At 39.3% G+C, this 13,396-nt stretch overlaps 1 protein-coding gene across 2 annotated transcripts in view; it reads right to left on the reverse strand.

The window, feature by feature from the left end:
- The window catches only part of PHACTR2 (phosphatase and actin regulator 2), a 132,905-nt gene that overhangs the window by 118,658 nt on the left and 851 nt on the right, over positions 1-13,396 (reverse strand). The window lies entirely within an intron of this gene.

Raw genomic sequence — 13,396 nt, forward strand, 5'->3', positions numbered from 1 at the left:
CCTAAGTACATCAGAATCAATATGACAAGAAGATCCAATTTCACTAGCACAACCAATAATGCCAAGCTTGTAGCATTACCTTGGCTGAGGGAAGAGCAATGGCTGATAATAACATTTTGTGTTGTTTAAATGTACATTTTATGGATCAGAAAAAAAGGGGCGGGGCGACCTTCAAGAAATTTAAAAGGCTGACACACCATCCCATCCCACTGCAGCTTTGTGCCTTTAAACACAGCTGAGTTTGCATTTAAGGCACAGAAAGTAATGACGACCCTGCTGTGACTTCACCTGGGAAGGAGAAGAAACCGGGCGAAACCACCTCAGAGCAATCTATCAACTCTGCTGCAGGAGGGCTGATCACTCCCTATAAACAAGCCTGTATTTCCCGTCTTCTCGTCCTGCAAGCAGGAGCAGAAATCCAGCGCCAGAGAAAGGGTGTTTGCTGATCAGCATAACAACCACCCCATCTAGTGTATCAGCCTCACACGGCAGCACCTCGCTGACACACAGAATCTCTCACCCACACGAGATTTCCCCCAGCACTCCCCTGGTAGCCAGCTGGGCAGCTGGGAGATTAAGACACCTAAATAAGCGTATGGAGGCGATCGATTATGGGAGGCATGGCAAATGGGTCAGAAGATGGAGGAGGCAGTTGTGAGAATATGGTGTTGAGGCGTAGAAGGTGTATAGCTGGGCTTAGGGAAAACTGTTTTGGCGGTGACAAGGCCAGATGCCACACTAATTGTAAGGATGCTCTTAGCTCTGAAGTCTTACGAAAAATAACTGAAGAGGTAACAAAACAGGAGCTACGAGAGGGCTAATCCTACTTTATGGCTGGGCAATATATTTCCATTTCAACCTAAGCACCCTCACAAAACCCAAAAATCTTTGCTTTTCCAACTTTTTTCCATTTCCTTCCTCCTGCAGCAGGAAGATTATTGAAGCTGTTTGTCCTTGTAAATAGGTAATATCACTAACAGCAAAAGAAAGCTCCATTACCTTATACATTCATTATATAGAGAAAAAATAAAAAAGATTGCTCATATGAGTGAGGCTTTCTTCAAGCAATTACTATAGTGCAAACAAATTGTTTAAAGCCACCAACCTACTCATTTGTTGTTTTCTGTTGTATAGTCAGTGTTTTTAGGCTCCTTCACAGACCCGTTGGAAAATCTTGGTCTGTGGACAATTCTCCTCATATCCATGGCAGAGTAGACCTGGAGCTAGTAAGAGTCCAGCACATCAGCTCTGTTGGCCACCACAGGCAGATGGACTCCTACAGTAATTGATATTAGATGGAGAGCATCCCCACTTCTCCCACACTTGGTAAGCATCGTAGTATAAAAGATCTGGAGAATAAAGGTTTTTCCACTGAACAGGAATCAAAAATGTGCTGATCCAAAACATAGTTTGCTGGATGTAAACTGAAAGAAACAGAGCAGAATCAGTGGATTTTTACAGACAAAAAAATCATTTGCTCTGTTTGTGAATGTAATGGTTGGACTAACCAAAAAGAAGTATCAGAAATTTGAATGAAGTAATTTCTTTTGTTCCTGACAGGGATCTTTCACATTTTAAACTTTTTCCATTTTCCTTTGCTATCTAAGTCAGTATTTTCTTCCTCCTCCCTGGCCCTTCCTACTCCTTTTGATACTATAATAAAAGGACTAGTGGAGGGAGATAATATCTCTCATATCAGAGAAGAAGGCCTAACACACTCCTCACTCCCACTCATAGGCAGCAGAGGTTGGAAGAACTCATGATAATCCCCACCTCTTCCTGTCCTTACCCAAGTAATACAGAGTCCAGGCAGGGCTTTCATCCCCAGAGGAGATCCCCTTCCATGAAGGTAGGCTGCCTGGAGACACCCACATTGTCAAGTGTACCTTCACAGGGCTTTTACATCATAAAGGTAGAAGTTGCTCTATAATGTTGCCTACTATGGCATTGTTCTAGATGTTTTCTACTTGCTCGTTGTTTAATTTCCTTTGGAAAACAATCTCACATTAATTTTGATCATTATTGAACCTGGGCAATCACAAAACGTGTTAATGCATCTCATGCCTGCTTACATTAGGACTTTATTAAGAGGCTGGAACTGAAAAAAATCCAGTCTTCTCCCAAAGTTTTCAACACCAAAGTCCAGCAGCCATTGAAAATAAAAAAACACAGCTGAGAATGTGACTGTAAGAGCCGAACCAAAACAATGTTAAGCAGTGGAAAGTCACAATGAAATCATAATCCCAGAGACACTGCAGTAGACTTAATTGGCAGTACACTGCTACATTTCAAAGAACAGGGCTGCACAGCAGCTGAAGGTGAAACTTTGGTGGGATGCAGTCACAGCGATGGCTTGGCTGGACCACACTGGCTTAGCCTGAGTGGCCTGTTCCATCGAAAAATGCTTGGCCTACTGGAAGTGCTGGGTCTCCTCCCTTTTCTTAAAGCCAGTGCATTTCCAGAGAGATCATAACATCTGTATTACCCCAAATCATTGAATTGGGAGGAAAAATGACAGCACAGACAGGAAGGGGAAAGAAACGGGGTGCCCAGCTCTTTCTCCATCCATGGCAACCTCAAAGTGCAGTGACTGAAGTCTGTTTCTCTGTTCAGAGCAAGGATCCATATGCCCAGCCTTCAACCTTCAGCATTCCTCTTGAAGATACCCAATAGCTACCAACTGGTTCCTTCCTTCCCTGTGGCTGTGTACCTGTATTTTTTAGGAGAGAAAGCAAGGTTCCACCAGTCTGATAGCTAGATGCTTATATTTCAGTGGTTTAGAAAAATGTCATTTAAATGAACTGGACTGAATTGAAGGTGGGTAGTTATTTTTTCATATATACCCACATCATTGTACCCAAGAGCCCTTCAGTGCCTATGTACATGGTGTACTTGACATGCTCTTATTCCCTGTGTTCCATGAACTCTCAACAGAAGAACTCGTACTGCAATTTTACAGAAAAAAAATATGCACCCTTTCTAAAAACTGCCCTGCAGTTCTTTGGCAGTATTTATTTCAATGCCCACTGTCCACACAATTCAGCCAATGTTCAGCACTCTTACAGAAATTCCAGGGCTCAGAGCAATCCACTTTGGGACATTACATCCCTCAGAGCATCACAGAAGAGAAAGTATTGCATTAGAATATTATTGCAAAGAAGAAATTTTGGTTCCTTGAAAAACACCAGCCTTTACTATAGGAGTCTTCAACATCAGGTGAGTCCCACAGACATGTGGCATCTATCAAATACCACTGAACTTGGCTTCTGATTTTTCCTTGGTATAATGATTACACTGACCGAATCACTTTCACAGTGATCCCAAATTGCTGCAAAAAAGTCACTCTTATAACTCTATTTCTGAAAGATTAAGCTCACATTAACAGATGCAGATTAGGGCTACTGAAAAGTGCACATATTTTGATAGTTTTCATTGACATGTAAAAGGATGAGAATCAGAAATCATGTGAATGTATTTTTAGAACTTGGGCTCTTCTTACAAATGTGCATAATTTGAGGCATCTAATCCTAAATTTGAGAGAGATGCATACTGCCATTTGTAGAGGTCTTTCTGCATTTTTTTCCCTCTCTTCCATTATTATGCTAATCAATGTCTGTACAAAAACAATTTTGAACAATTCTCATTTACTTCAGACATGATATGCATGAAGTTTAGTTTTCTGGGATTTATTTTCTCTGTGGGGTATGTATAACTGAAACAAATTCACTGAAGCAGAAGTATGGAGTTCCAATAAATATTAGAATTCACTTCACTAATTAGTGCCTGAATTAAAATCTCCTTCATATAATTCTTTTAAAAGGGCGATTGTCTTAGAAGGCAGACAAAACTTGCTTATTCGATGCACTTCTCACTGTCAAAACCCAGCTGATTAGAATTCATCTAAATATTCTAAATATTCACCTAAAATCATCTAAATATATACCTATCTTAAGCATAGGATAAAAGGGCATGTAACAGAACTCATCTTCAAGATACTAAGGGATTTGGGTTTGCCCTTTCATTTCGCTTACCCTATTGTCAGTTATTTATTTGCTGCTTAGGAGAATTCCTTCCCATCTCTTTTGCTTCTCTCTACTTTTGAAGGACATAAAGAGGACACCTTGCCACAGATAGAAGGTCATAGATGTGGCTCTTCCAACCAGTCAAAAAGCAAAATGCATCTTCATCTCCTTAGCCCAGTGAGTCTGATGCACGTGGATGGCTTGCATGCTCAGTCCTCTGTCCCCCTCCTGTCATTCTTGACTTGACCTAAACACAAAGCAATTAAAACAAAAAAAAACCTAAACCAAAACAAAAAACTCCACATCTGCAAAAGACCCTGCTCACTGCTGCAAAAAAGAGTTTCTTTTGACACAATTTTTAGTGCACTTCCATATCTGGTTTCTTGCACGGTCTGGTGATCATCAGGAGAGCTATTTGACACAGAGCCAAAAAAGGGACAGGCAGCACATCTGAAGCTCTCCCTGAAGTCTTTCACCCCTGTAGCTGAAAGAAAGTCATTTGCTCTGCTGCTTCCCTCCCACTCTGGCAGGTCCTGCAGTGCAAGGGTGTAGCTTTCAGAGGCTATTTCAGATAGACCACTAAATGCACAAGCATGTACAATGCACTCATTTACCACGTGTGCAGTGATAAACATCTGTACCACAGAGCAGCTCTTGGCTTGTGAGCCACAATCGTCTACAAAATTACATATATATTCACCATTTACCATAGGAAGATCCCATTAGACAAATCCCAAGATGACTTTCTAAATATGAGAAAGCTCTGAAAATTACTGCATTGATTTTTGGAAATCTTCCCCCAAAATGATTTTTGCTATTTGTAGATCAAAAGACATTGTTTATCTCAACTTCCAAAGAATAAGGCAAAATTCATAGCAGATGTGCCTCCAAATACTTAAATAGCTGGGTTGCAGACTATTTTTTTTGGATTTGCTATTCACTAAAATGAATTGTTGTGAAATATGCCATTCAGTTTTGTTTGCAAGAAGGCATAACAGGAAGATACCATTATTTTTTTTTATTAAATGTTAAGGGCTCAAAAGTCAAACGGCTGGAAGAAAGATGCCATGCCTCTGGGGAGGTGTAACTCTCCCTTCTTGGCTCACTTCTAAGGACATAGAGTCAACAGTCTACTCAGAGAAACACAGGCAGAGGTGGCTATAAGCCTAATTAATAAAGGCAGCGTTACCATGCTTCATCCTTGGGTCTAGCGCACTTCATATCATGGTTTGGGATGTCCACTGGTCCCTGATGAATTACACTGGCTCTGTCTGTGTAAGTGAAATAACTTATTTCAAATCCAACCATTCTGAGATAGCCCAAACTGCCTTAAATGAGAATAACATTCAGAAATATGTCTTGCAGATGCCGTCTTTTTGTGCTGCGCTTTGGTAGCACTCATCTTTTGCAGATAAAAAGGTCACAGTTTCATTGGTGGTTTAAACCATTAGCATTTACTGGCAGCCCTGACACAGGGTAACAGAGAAATTAAATTAAAAGGTGGCAAGCAGATGACTGCTAATTATCTTTTCACTCATAAAGTTTAAATATAGCTGCTTGTGTTTAAACACAAAGAAGGCCTGCAATTACGACACATTCAACTGCAAATGCACCACAACCCCCTCTTTGCTGTGCTTGTAGATGACACAAAACAATACCTCAATACTAATTCTACTTGGTGCCTATAATTTTCTTCAGTACTGTGTATGTTAGTCACAGATATAACTTAAAAGCTGTGATTCTCCCCCCAGAAACAGGAAAAGCAAATACACATGCTCTGAAGTTAGAACTTTGCTCAATGTGCTCCTTGTGCTCTGGTTCTATTCTATACTGAACACCCTTATTCTTTCAAGAAGGCATTTTAACCTCTGATTTAGCCATAAGAAAGGAAAGTGGCAGTGGTTACACTTGCCTTGTATAGGTGGACAGGGTCCCTTAGGATAATAACATTTCTGTGGTAAGGAAATTCTGACACTTCTTTGCTGTCTTTATTTCTGTTCCTGCTCCCTAAACTAGATGAAAAAACCTCCTATGCCAGATTTCTATATGATGAAAAATTATAAAAACATCAGATTAATTTTTTGAAGTGACAATTTACCATTTTTAGATTTTGTCATATATTTTTCCTGAAAATGCAAAAATGTGCCTGAAATCAGGACTGTTTCTACAAAAAAAATTTATTTTCACAAAACTTTTATTTTATGGGGAAAAATTAGTATTCTAAGAAACTGAAGATAACTTGATAACTTTAAATAAAGTAAGGATTGTGCCAGAGTTCATCTGTTTCCTGATCCTTGCCACTGCGTCAAGCTTTATCTTAGCCTTTATCTTAGCAACGCTCTGAAGCATTTCTCCTTCATTCCTAATATTTAGCAACTCTTTCTTTTAAAATTTTTAGGAGATATTTTAGCCTTTTGCAATGAATTCGTAAAATTGAATGAATCTCTGCTCAAACTGTACAAATTCTGACCTTTATCTCCCTGCAACAATCAGAAAATAGACAATGTTTATTTACTTGATGTTATTAATTGTAGATAATTGCATTATTAGTTTATAAACTTAATGTTATTAATTGTAGGTTTGTAGTCCCTTCACATCTCAGTGCATCAGACTTGAATGGGCAGGATGAAACCTGACATATACCCAACCAGACCTACACAGAGAATCACCAAACATCTAGGCTATCAACACAATATAAATGACATTTACTGGAAGCTATGGAGAATACAGAAAAGAAGCTAGTAGAGAAGAGGGGAGTGAAAGACTGCGAAGAAGGTGACAGGAAGAAAGCGATAGATGAGTGTCTCTTATTTCCAATATAGTTTGAATAGGAACAACTTGGGTAAAGATGCCAAAACTGAGCTATCAACTGATCCAGCTAATGGAAATAGTGTGTGGCATTGTGCAACTGGGCAAATTTCCCAAGCCGTAGCCAACACAATTTGTGTGTGAGACAGAAATCACATCTGAAGTTGAAAGGAATCAAAAAGCAGCTCCTTTTAATAGGAAGCCACTCTCTCTGAACAAGTTTTTCTTCTAGATACTGCAAACCACACAAATGTTAAAAAAATTAGATCAAGCTGTAAAATACATATTTAATTAAAAATAACTAATAAATGCTACATTTCCTAAAAAGAAATTAGGACATTTGGTAAAAATATGATCATTATTTTAAAAAGAAGCCATTTACACACAGTATTTTAGCATGTGAAGTGTCGCCACGTTGCCCATCTCTGGTAGAATGCTTACTCTTCCACATTTCCTTCCCAGCCCCATACTGTTTGGCCCTGTATTTCTCCAAATACACCCAAGTGGTTTTAACAACGACATGAGAAAGAGGAAGGGCAATGCAGAATGTGCCAGATATATATAAATAAAATGAGAGGGATGAGAGCGGGTAGAAAAGTGTCTCACCACCTAAGCGTGCAGTGGTTTAAGTTGCTCTTCAGCTCTTCTTCTCTACAAAGCTCTCCCTCCACCTGATAGCACAGCCAACCTGCAAAGCGCAGTGGCTTTAAAGCTTCAGGCTGTATTAAAGCAGTGCAAACACCTCTGAGCCCTTTATACTACTTGATACTGATAAAATTTACTAATATTTCACTGCTTCAGCCTTTCAAGTTCAAAAATTGTAACAACATCAAAGGCACTTACAGAATTTATACACAACATCTTAAAAGTCCAATTCTGCATCAAAACTGCATGATGGGCAACAAGTTTTCTCAGCTCACCACCAAGGGAAGTGTTAACTGCCTAAAACCTCTGCTTGTATTTCAGAAAGATCACAGTGCTTTCCACATGAATGAAGAGCAAGAGTAACCCTTGTTGTAGTGGGATTTAAAAACTACAATCTCAAAAATAAAGTGAGAAGCGGCTGAACTTGGAACACTGAAGTCAAGATTTTCTATTTTCTTCTATATATCTTTCCTTTTGTGCCAATTGATTGTACCTGAGAAAAACTAATTTTACCTGCAACGTGCCAGGTAAAATACTAGGGGAAAAGAAAAGAAAAGGAAAATTTATAACTGAAGATAGGTTTGCCTTATAATAAAGCATATTCTATAAGAACCACTAAAAATTCAGAAACAAGACTAAGACTGGGTTTATTGAAAACTGAAATCCTACAGGATTTCTGGCACTGAAAAGATTCTGACTTCAAAACCAAAAACAAATAAAAATTTAAATTCTTCATCAAACTTTAAAAAATCTGCCAACCGTCCCCAGTCTTTTGACCTTAAATTGTGTCTGCTTTTTCAGGAAATAATGGCAAAAAGAGAAGGACATGAGGAATGGGGTAGGGAAGAAAGATAAATTATTTCTGCAAATGATGGATTTGACTAATGATATGTTTAGGTTTTAAAACCAAAACAAATGCTTTTTTTTTTAACAAGTTGCTTACATTCAGTAAGAGAAGGAGCAAATTTTTTCTTCAGCTACTCTTAAGATCAATTCTTCAGCCTTCATACCTGACATGTGGTCTGATATTAAATGGTTACTTACTAGAAGCCACACAGCAGCAGGAAGTGCTAAATGCCAAAGGGCCTTGAGAAACTAAAACACACACAGCAGCAAAACACTGAACAGATCCCCCCATACAGCTACTGATTAGCTGCTGCAAAACACACATTAAAGCTTATGCTGCAAATGTTTGCAGCTCAATTTCTACTTAGCCAACCATGAAGATTATCATCACATTTAGAAATTTATTTTTTTCAAGCCTGAGCCCAAGTCTGAATATCTGACTGTAAAGTTTTTGTCTCAGAAACTGGGTCATGTGTAAATGACATATAGAATACATGGTTTGTATTTGTAAACCATAGTGTGCCCAGGGTTTCCCCTTTCACACTTAATCAGGCTAGGCTAATAACAAGAACCTACTCCAGTTATTCTGCAAGAGTTGGTGTGGAATAATATCTTTTAGTCCAACATAGAACAGGCAGGTTCTTATTTAGCACACATTATGGTATAAACTCATATTAGAAATGGCTGACTATATTCTGACACACGCTTCTTCCCTGCATGCACATCTATTTTATAAATTAACCTGGTTTTCAAGCAGACTTAAACTTTGTCAATGTATGCAGTACAAAATGTTCTAAGATTCCTGGATTTTTCCTCAGCATCGGTCTGAAGTTACATATAAGGTTGACCAGGATGGAATTTAACATTATGGGACGATGGTCTAAGCAAATTATTATAAAGAAATAAATGCTTTAATTCTATAAGCATATGTCAAATTTCATACGGTTATGTTTGCTGCCTCTTCTTGATACTTCAAATTTGCAAATTGATGAAAAATAATAAAGTGGGCTTAGAGACAGGATGCAGAGTCTCTTGGAAATGATGAGTCTAGTTTCCAAATCGCTCAAAATTATTACTTGTTTTAATTTCTACTATAGTTTTCTACCTCAGATTATCTGCCTTAGTCTTCTTGTAAAATTCTATACTTCAATTTACATTGTAAACAAGTCTTGCTTGATACGATGGAGAATGATATTTTCCCATAACTCCCATATTTTCACACAATGTACCAAAATCAGCTGCTTCAGTAATGGTATTCTCTCACAGCACCAATCTTCTCCCTCATCAATTCCATCTTAGAACTGAGAAACACTATCTTTCTCACCGCCCTCACAATGCACATCTGATGTCTTCTTCACAAATGCTGAATTCAACTCCCATAGACCTTGGTAGGACTTGGTGAATAAGGAAATTGGAATCTGTAGCCATTTGGGGAAATACGAGTACAAGTACAGTGGGAAATACAGGCAAAGGTTAACAGCTACCTACCTACTCATGCAAAATTTACTTTTTTCCCTAGATTCCATGCCCCCAGATAATCAGGCCAATGTCTAGATTAAGAGTATTTTGGATTTCACCATTTCTAGATTGTCAAATACCCTCAGCTGTCAAAAATGTTTCCTTTGCATCAACCAGAAAGTTTGTCCATTAAGAAGAGTATCTGACATCTGTTAAGTTTGCAACGTGGAGCACCCTAACAATGAAAAGCTAAAATAAGTCCAAAAATCCTCAATTTTTTTCTCATCTAATATCAGCCAGTTTGATGCCCTGATCACTACATGAAAGCTTCCCCAGTTCTTCACTTAATTGGGGGATTTTAAGCCATCTTTTTGCTCACTCTATTCTGGAGTCAGCAGCAGATGGCTTCGTAACTGTTACTCATTATCATTTTGAATAAATTAACCCGTAAAAATTCCCAAAATAATCCTGGCATGTACAAGTTTTGAGGCAGGACTGTCATTTGCACTCTGGCTCTCACTCTGTTTTGCAACCCAACATCTGGGGTATAGCCTGAGGCATTGATGAATTGCTGTCTGAATTCTCAGGTAGGTTTTTTTTGTCTGACATCAGAAAGGCTCAAAAAAACCAGTGAAAGGAACGGAAACATACGTGAGGAGCTCACCTCTCTATCTGAAAGGTGCATTTCTTACTAATGGAACAAATTATCTGAAACTTCTCTTTCTTGCTAAAGAGCAAGACCTCAAGAGGAACTGCAACAATATGACAATGTCAATCCCAGAGTAGAGATGGGTGGTTTTTTGACTTCTGGTCTGAGCAGTAAAGTTCCTTTTTCACCAAGATGTACCTCAACACAGACCTCACTGCCTTCGGAACAAAATGCAAGGCTGTACAGCAAAACCCACAACACTAAAAAGAGAGCAAACTCAAAACTGTCTAGGCGGACATGGAGATAAAGAATGGGCACCACAGCAGCTGAGGTTGGTGCCTGAGGGCTGTCACAAAGAGAACCGCTGTCTCTGCTTCACAACCGGAGCACAGAGGTGGCTGATATGAAACAGCACACCTCCTCCACCCTGCACCCCAGAACTCACCACTCATGCTGAGAGCTACCTTCAGCCCCATAACCACATAATCTAGAGTTTGGAAGAGCTCTGGGAAAGCATCTGAGCAGGGTCTTTGTTTCAATTGCAGTTCAGTCCCCATCTATGCTGGGCAAATCAAGAAAATTTACTAACTTGATCCACCTTTAAAGTGGGTTTAAATCCAGTCCCTAAACATGGAAGACTGCTTAAAGGTATGTAATTCAAGCAGCTTTCTTCAAGTGCCTCTGGTGTTGCTCTGAAATTTAGGAGAGTAAGTTTTTCTTCACCAGTCTCCTTTAGATGCTCTGGCCAGGCAGTTGTCAGGTGGGGCGTACCACGACATCGAAGTGATGCACAGGCTATGCCTACCACAACAAACTAGAGGTATGCCGCCTCTGAACTTTGCTGACATTGCACTTTTTCAGGGTCTAAATCAAAATTCCAGGTCATGCCACTTTTACTCATGATGAGGTTCACCTTATTCTTCCTAGGGGTTACGAGAAATAAAAAAAGAGTTGGAAGGTAAAGCTCTCACAAAATAACAGGTAAGGTGAGAGCCCAGAGAGTGAAATTAAGTAATCTTCTACTACTAACACTAAAAGAAAAGGCCAGATTTCAGAAGAAAATCCTGAAAATATATTGTCCTCACATACTTGATGGCAGCTAATAAAATGAGATGCTGTAAAGTGAAACCAGGAAGTTGCTTCTGTCAGTGTGTAAGAATTGCAGAAGAAGAACTGGTGGTAAGAAAGCACAGACAGCATAAACGTGGGGACCACCTGACCAGCCTCACTGCACTATCAAGATACATATAGTACTGACCTAGAATAACAAACAGATGAATTTTATGAGCTGCTGCCAAAATTGCTTTAAAAAATCTATTATATTTCTGTTAGCTAAAAGAGTCTCTAAAAATATTGCCTCTTCACAGATCCTGCATTGAGAATGGTGAATTAGGAGGTGGTAAAATAAATGACAGTGTGAACCACCTATGGGGTAGCAACCTATCACTGATGGTGTGAGAGGAAACAACGTCTTCTCAGTAGAACTGGTGTCAGGATCTAGAAAATGAAGACAAATATGCAACAGAAACTGCAGCTTGTGACTTCAACAGTTGCAAGTGATTCAGCCCAGGAACAGGCGGCAAGCAAACATTTTGCAGGTTATTTAAAATGCAAATTGTTCTATAAATGCAGCAGCTGGAGCACAGGTAACATCTGATGTAAATGAGTGATCTGCTTTAATCAAATGGTATGGTTAGAGAAAAAGGTAGAAGAAAAAAAAATACTGCCTCTTTTTGTTTCTCTAAATGCTTCACATTTCCGTCCCCATTACAGTTGTTCTCTAGGTTAGTGGGGGAATGAAAAAGCAGGTTATTTTAATGGCACCTCAGTATAAAACCAGTTCTCTAACCACCACATTAAAAATTAAACAGTTTTGCATCTTTAATGCATACTTTCCTTTTTAAAGAGGGAATCAACACTTGTGTGGCAGAATGTGTTTTTGCTGCATCCAATGAGCAGCTGGAAAAAGATACAGGAAGCAGCAATGGAGAAAATACAGAATGAAAGAAAATACGTTAAAAAAATAAAAACCAGAGAAAACAGCATTTGTCACTTACCGGCAGGAAGTGACAAATCCTCAAAAACCAAGAAGGGCAACAGGGAGGCCTAAATGTTGTGTGTAAGAAACTACAAATAACAACACATCTTTGAAAACACCATCATTTTACTTCCATTGGATTTGCCAGTTTCTCATCATGAACTCAGCTCATTGTTAGTAGTCTTTGTAGTTAAGCCAATAAAAAACATAGTATAACATTGATATGGTCTCAATCCTGCCAAACTCTGTGACAATCCTTCTGTGTCAATCCCTCTGGATCCAGGGGTGTACACATCAAGTCATAGGGTGTTGTTCATGCAATATTATTCCAGGCAGTGCTGTTGTTCATGCAATATTATTCCAGGCAGTGCTGAAATACACCTTACACCAAAAAGTAGCCCTTTCTGATTTGGACAAATCACTGGAATCTCCTCCCTCCTCCCTGTCCCAAATGTCCTTCACTGGACTAACTTTTAAGTAGACACAGAAAAAGACAGAGCAAAAAATTATACAGAAACTGGCACATACAGTTGTTTTTGCTTGCAGCCTCTGGCCCCACAAGTTGAATCTACTTGCTCCTATGTGACTAAGCAAGTTTTCACTCCCACTCTTCTCATCAGGCAGGCATAGCCTGTATACTTGAGCCTCCCCAAGCACACGGTCTGCTTTATCTTAAGACTCCCTGAGGAGCAAACATAAGAGGACATTGTGGTCCATTTTAGACTCAAACATGCACTGCAGTGCCTTATTTGTGCTGCAGCAGAAGAGGTCTCTCAGTGCATTCTGGAGCTTCCCTGATGGTGGTGTAGTTCTGTGCAGTAGTGTGAGAATGCATTCAAAGTATCTACATCACCAGGGATGTATATGCCTACAGCCTCGTTCTAGTCAATACAGGGTTGATTTGCAACCAGGCAAGCACACATTTTCAAA

Source organism: Chiroxiphia lanceolata, chromosome 3 (assembly GCF_009829145.1).
Source record: "Chiroxiphia lanceolata isolate bChiLan1 chromosome 3, bChiLan1.pri, whole genome shotgun sequence".
Lineage (NCBI taxonomy): Eukaryota > Metazoa > Chordata > Aves > Passeriformes > Pipridae > Chiroxiphia > Chiroxiphia lanceolata.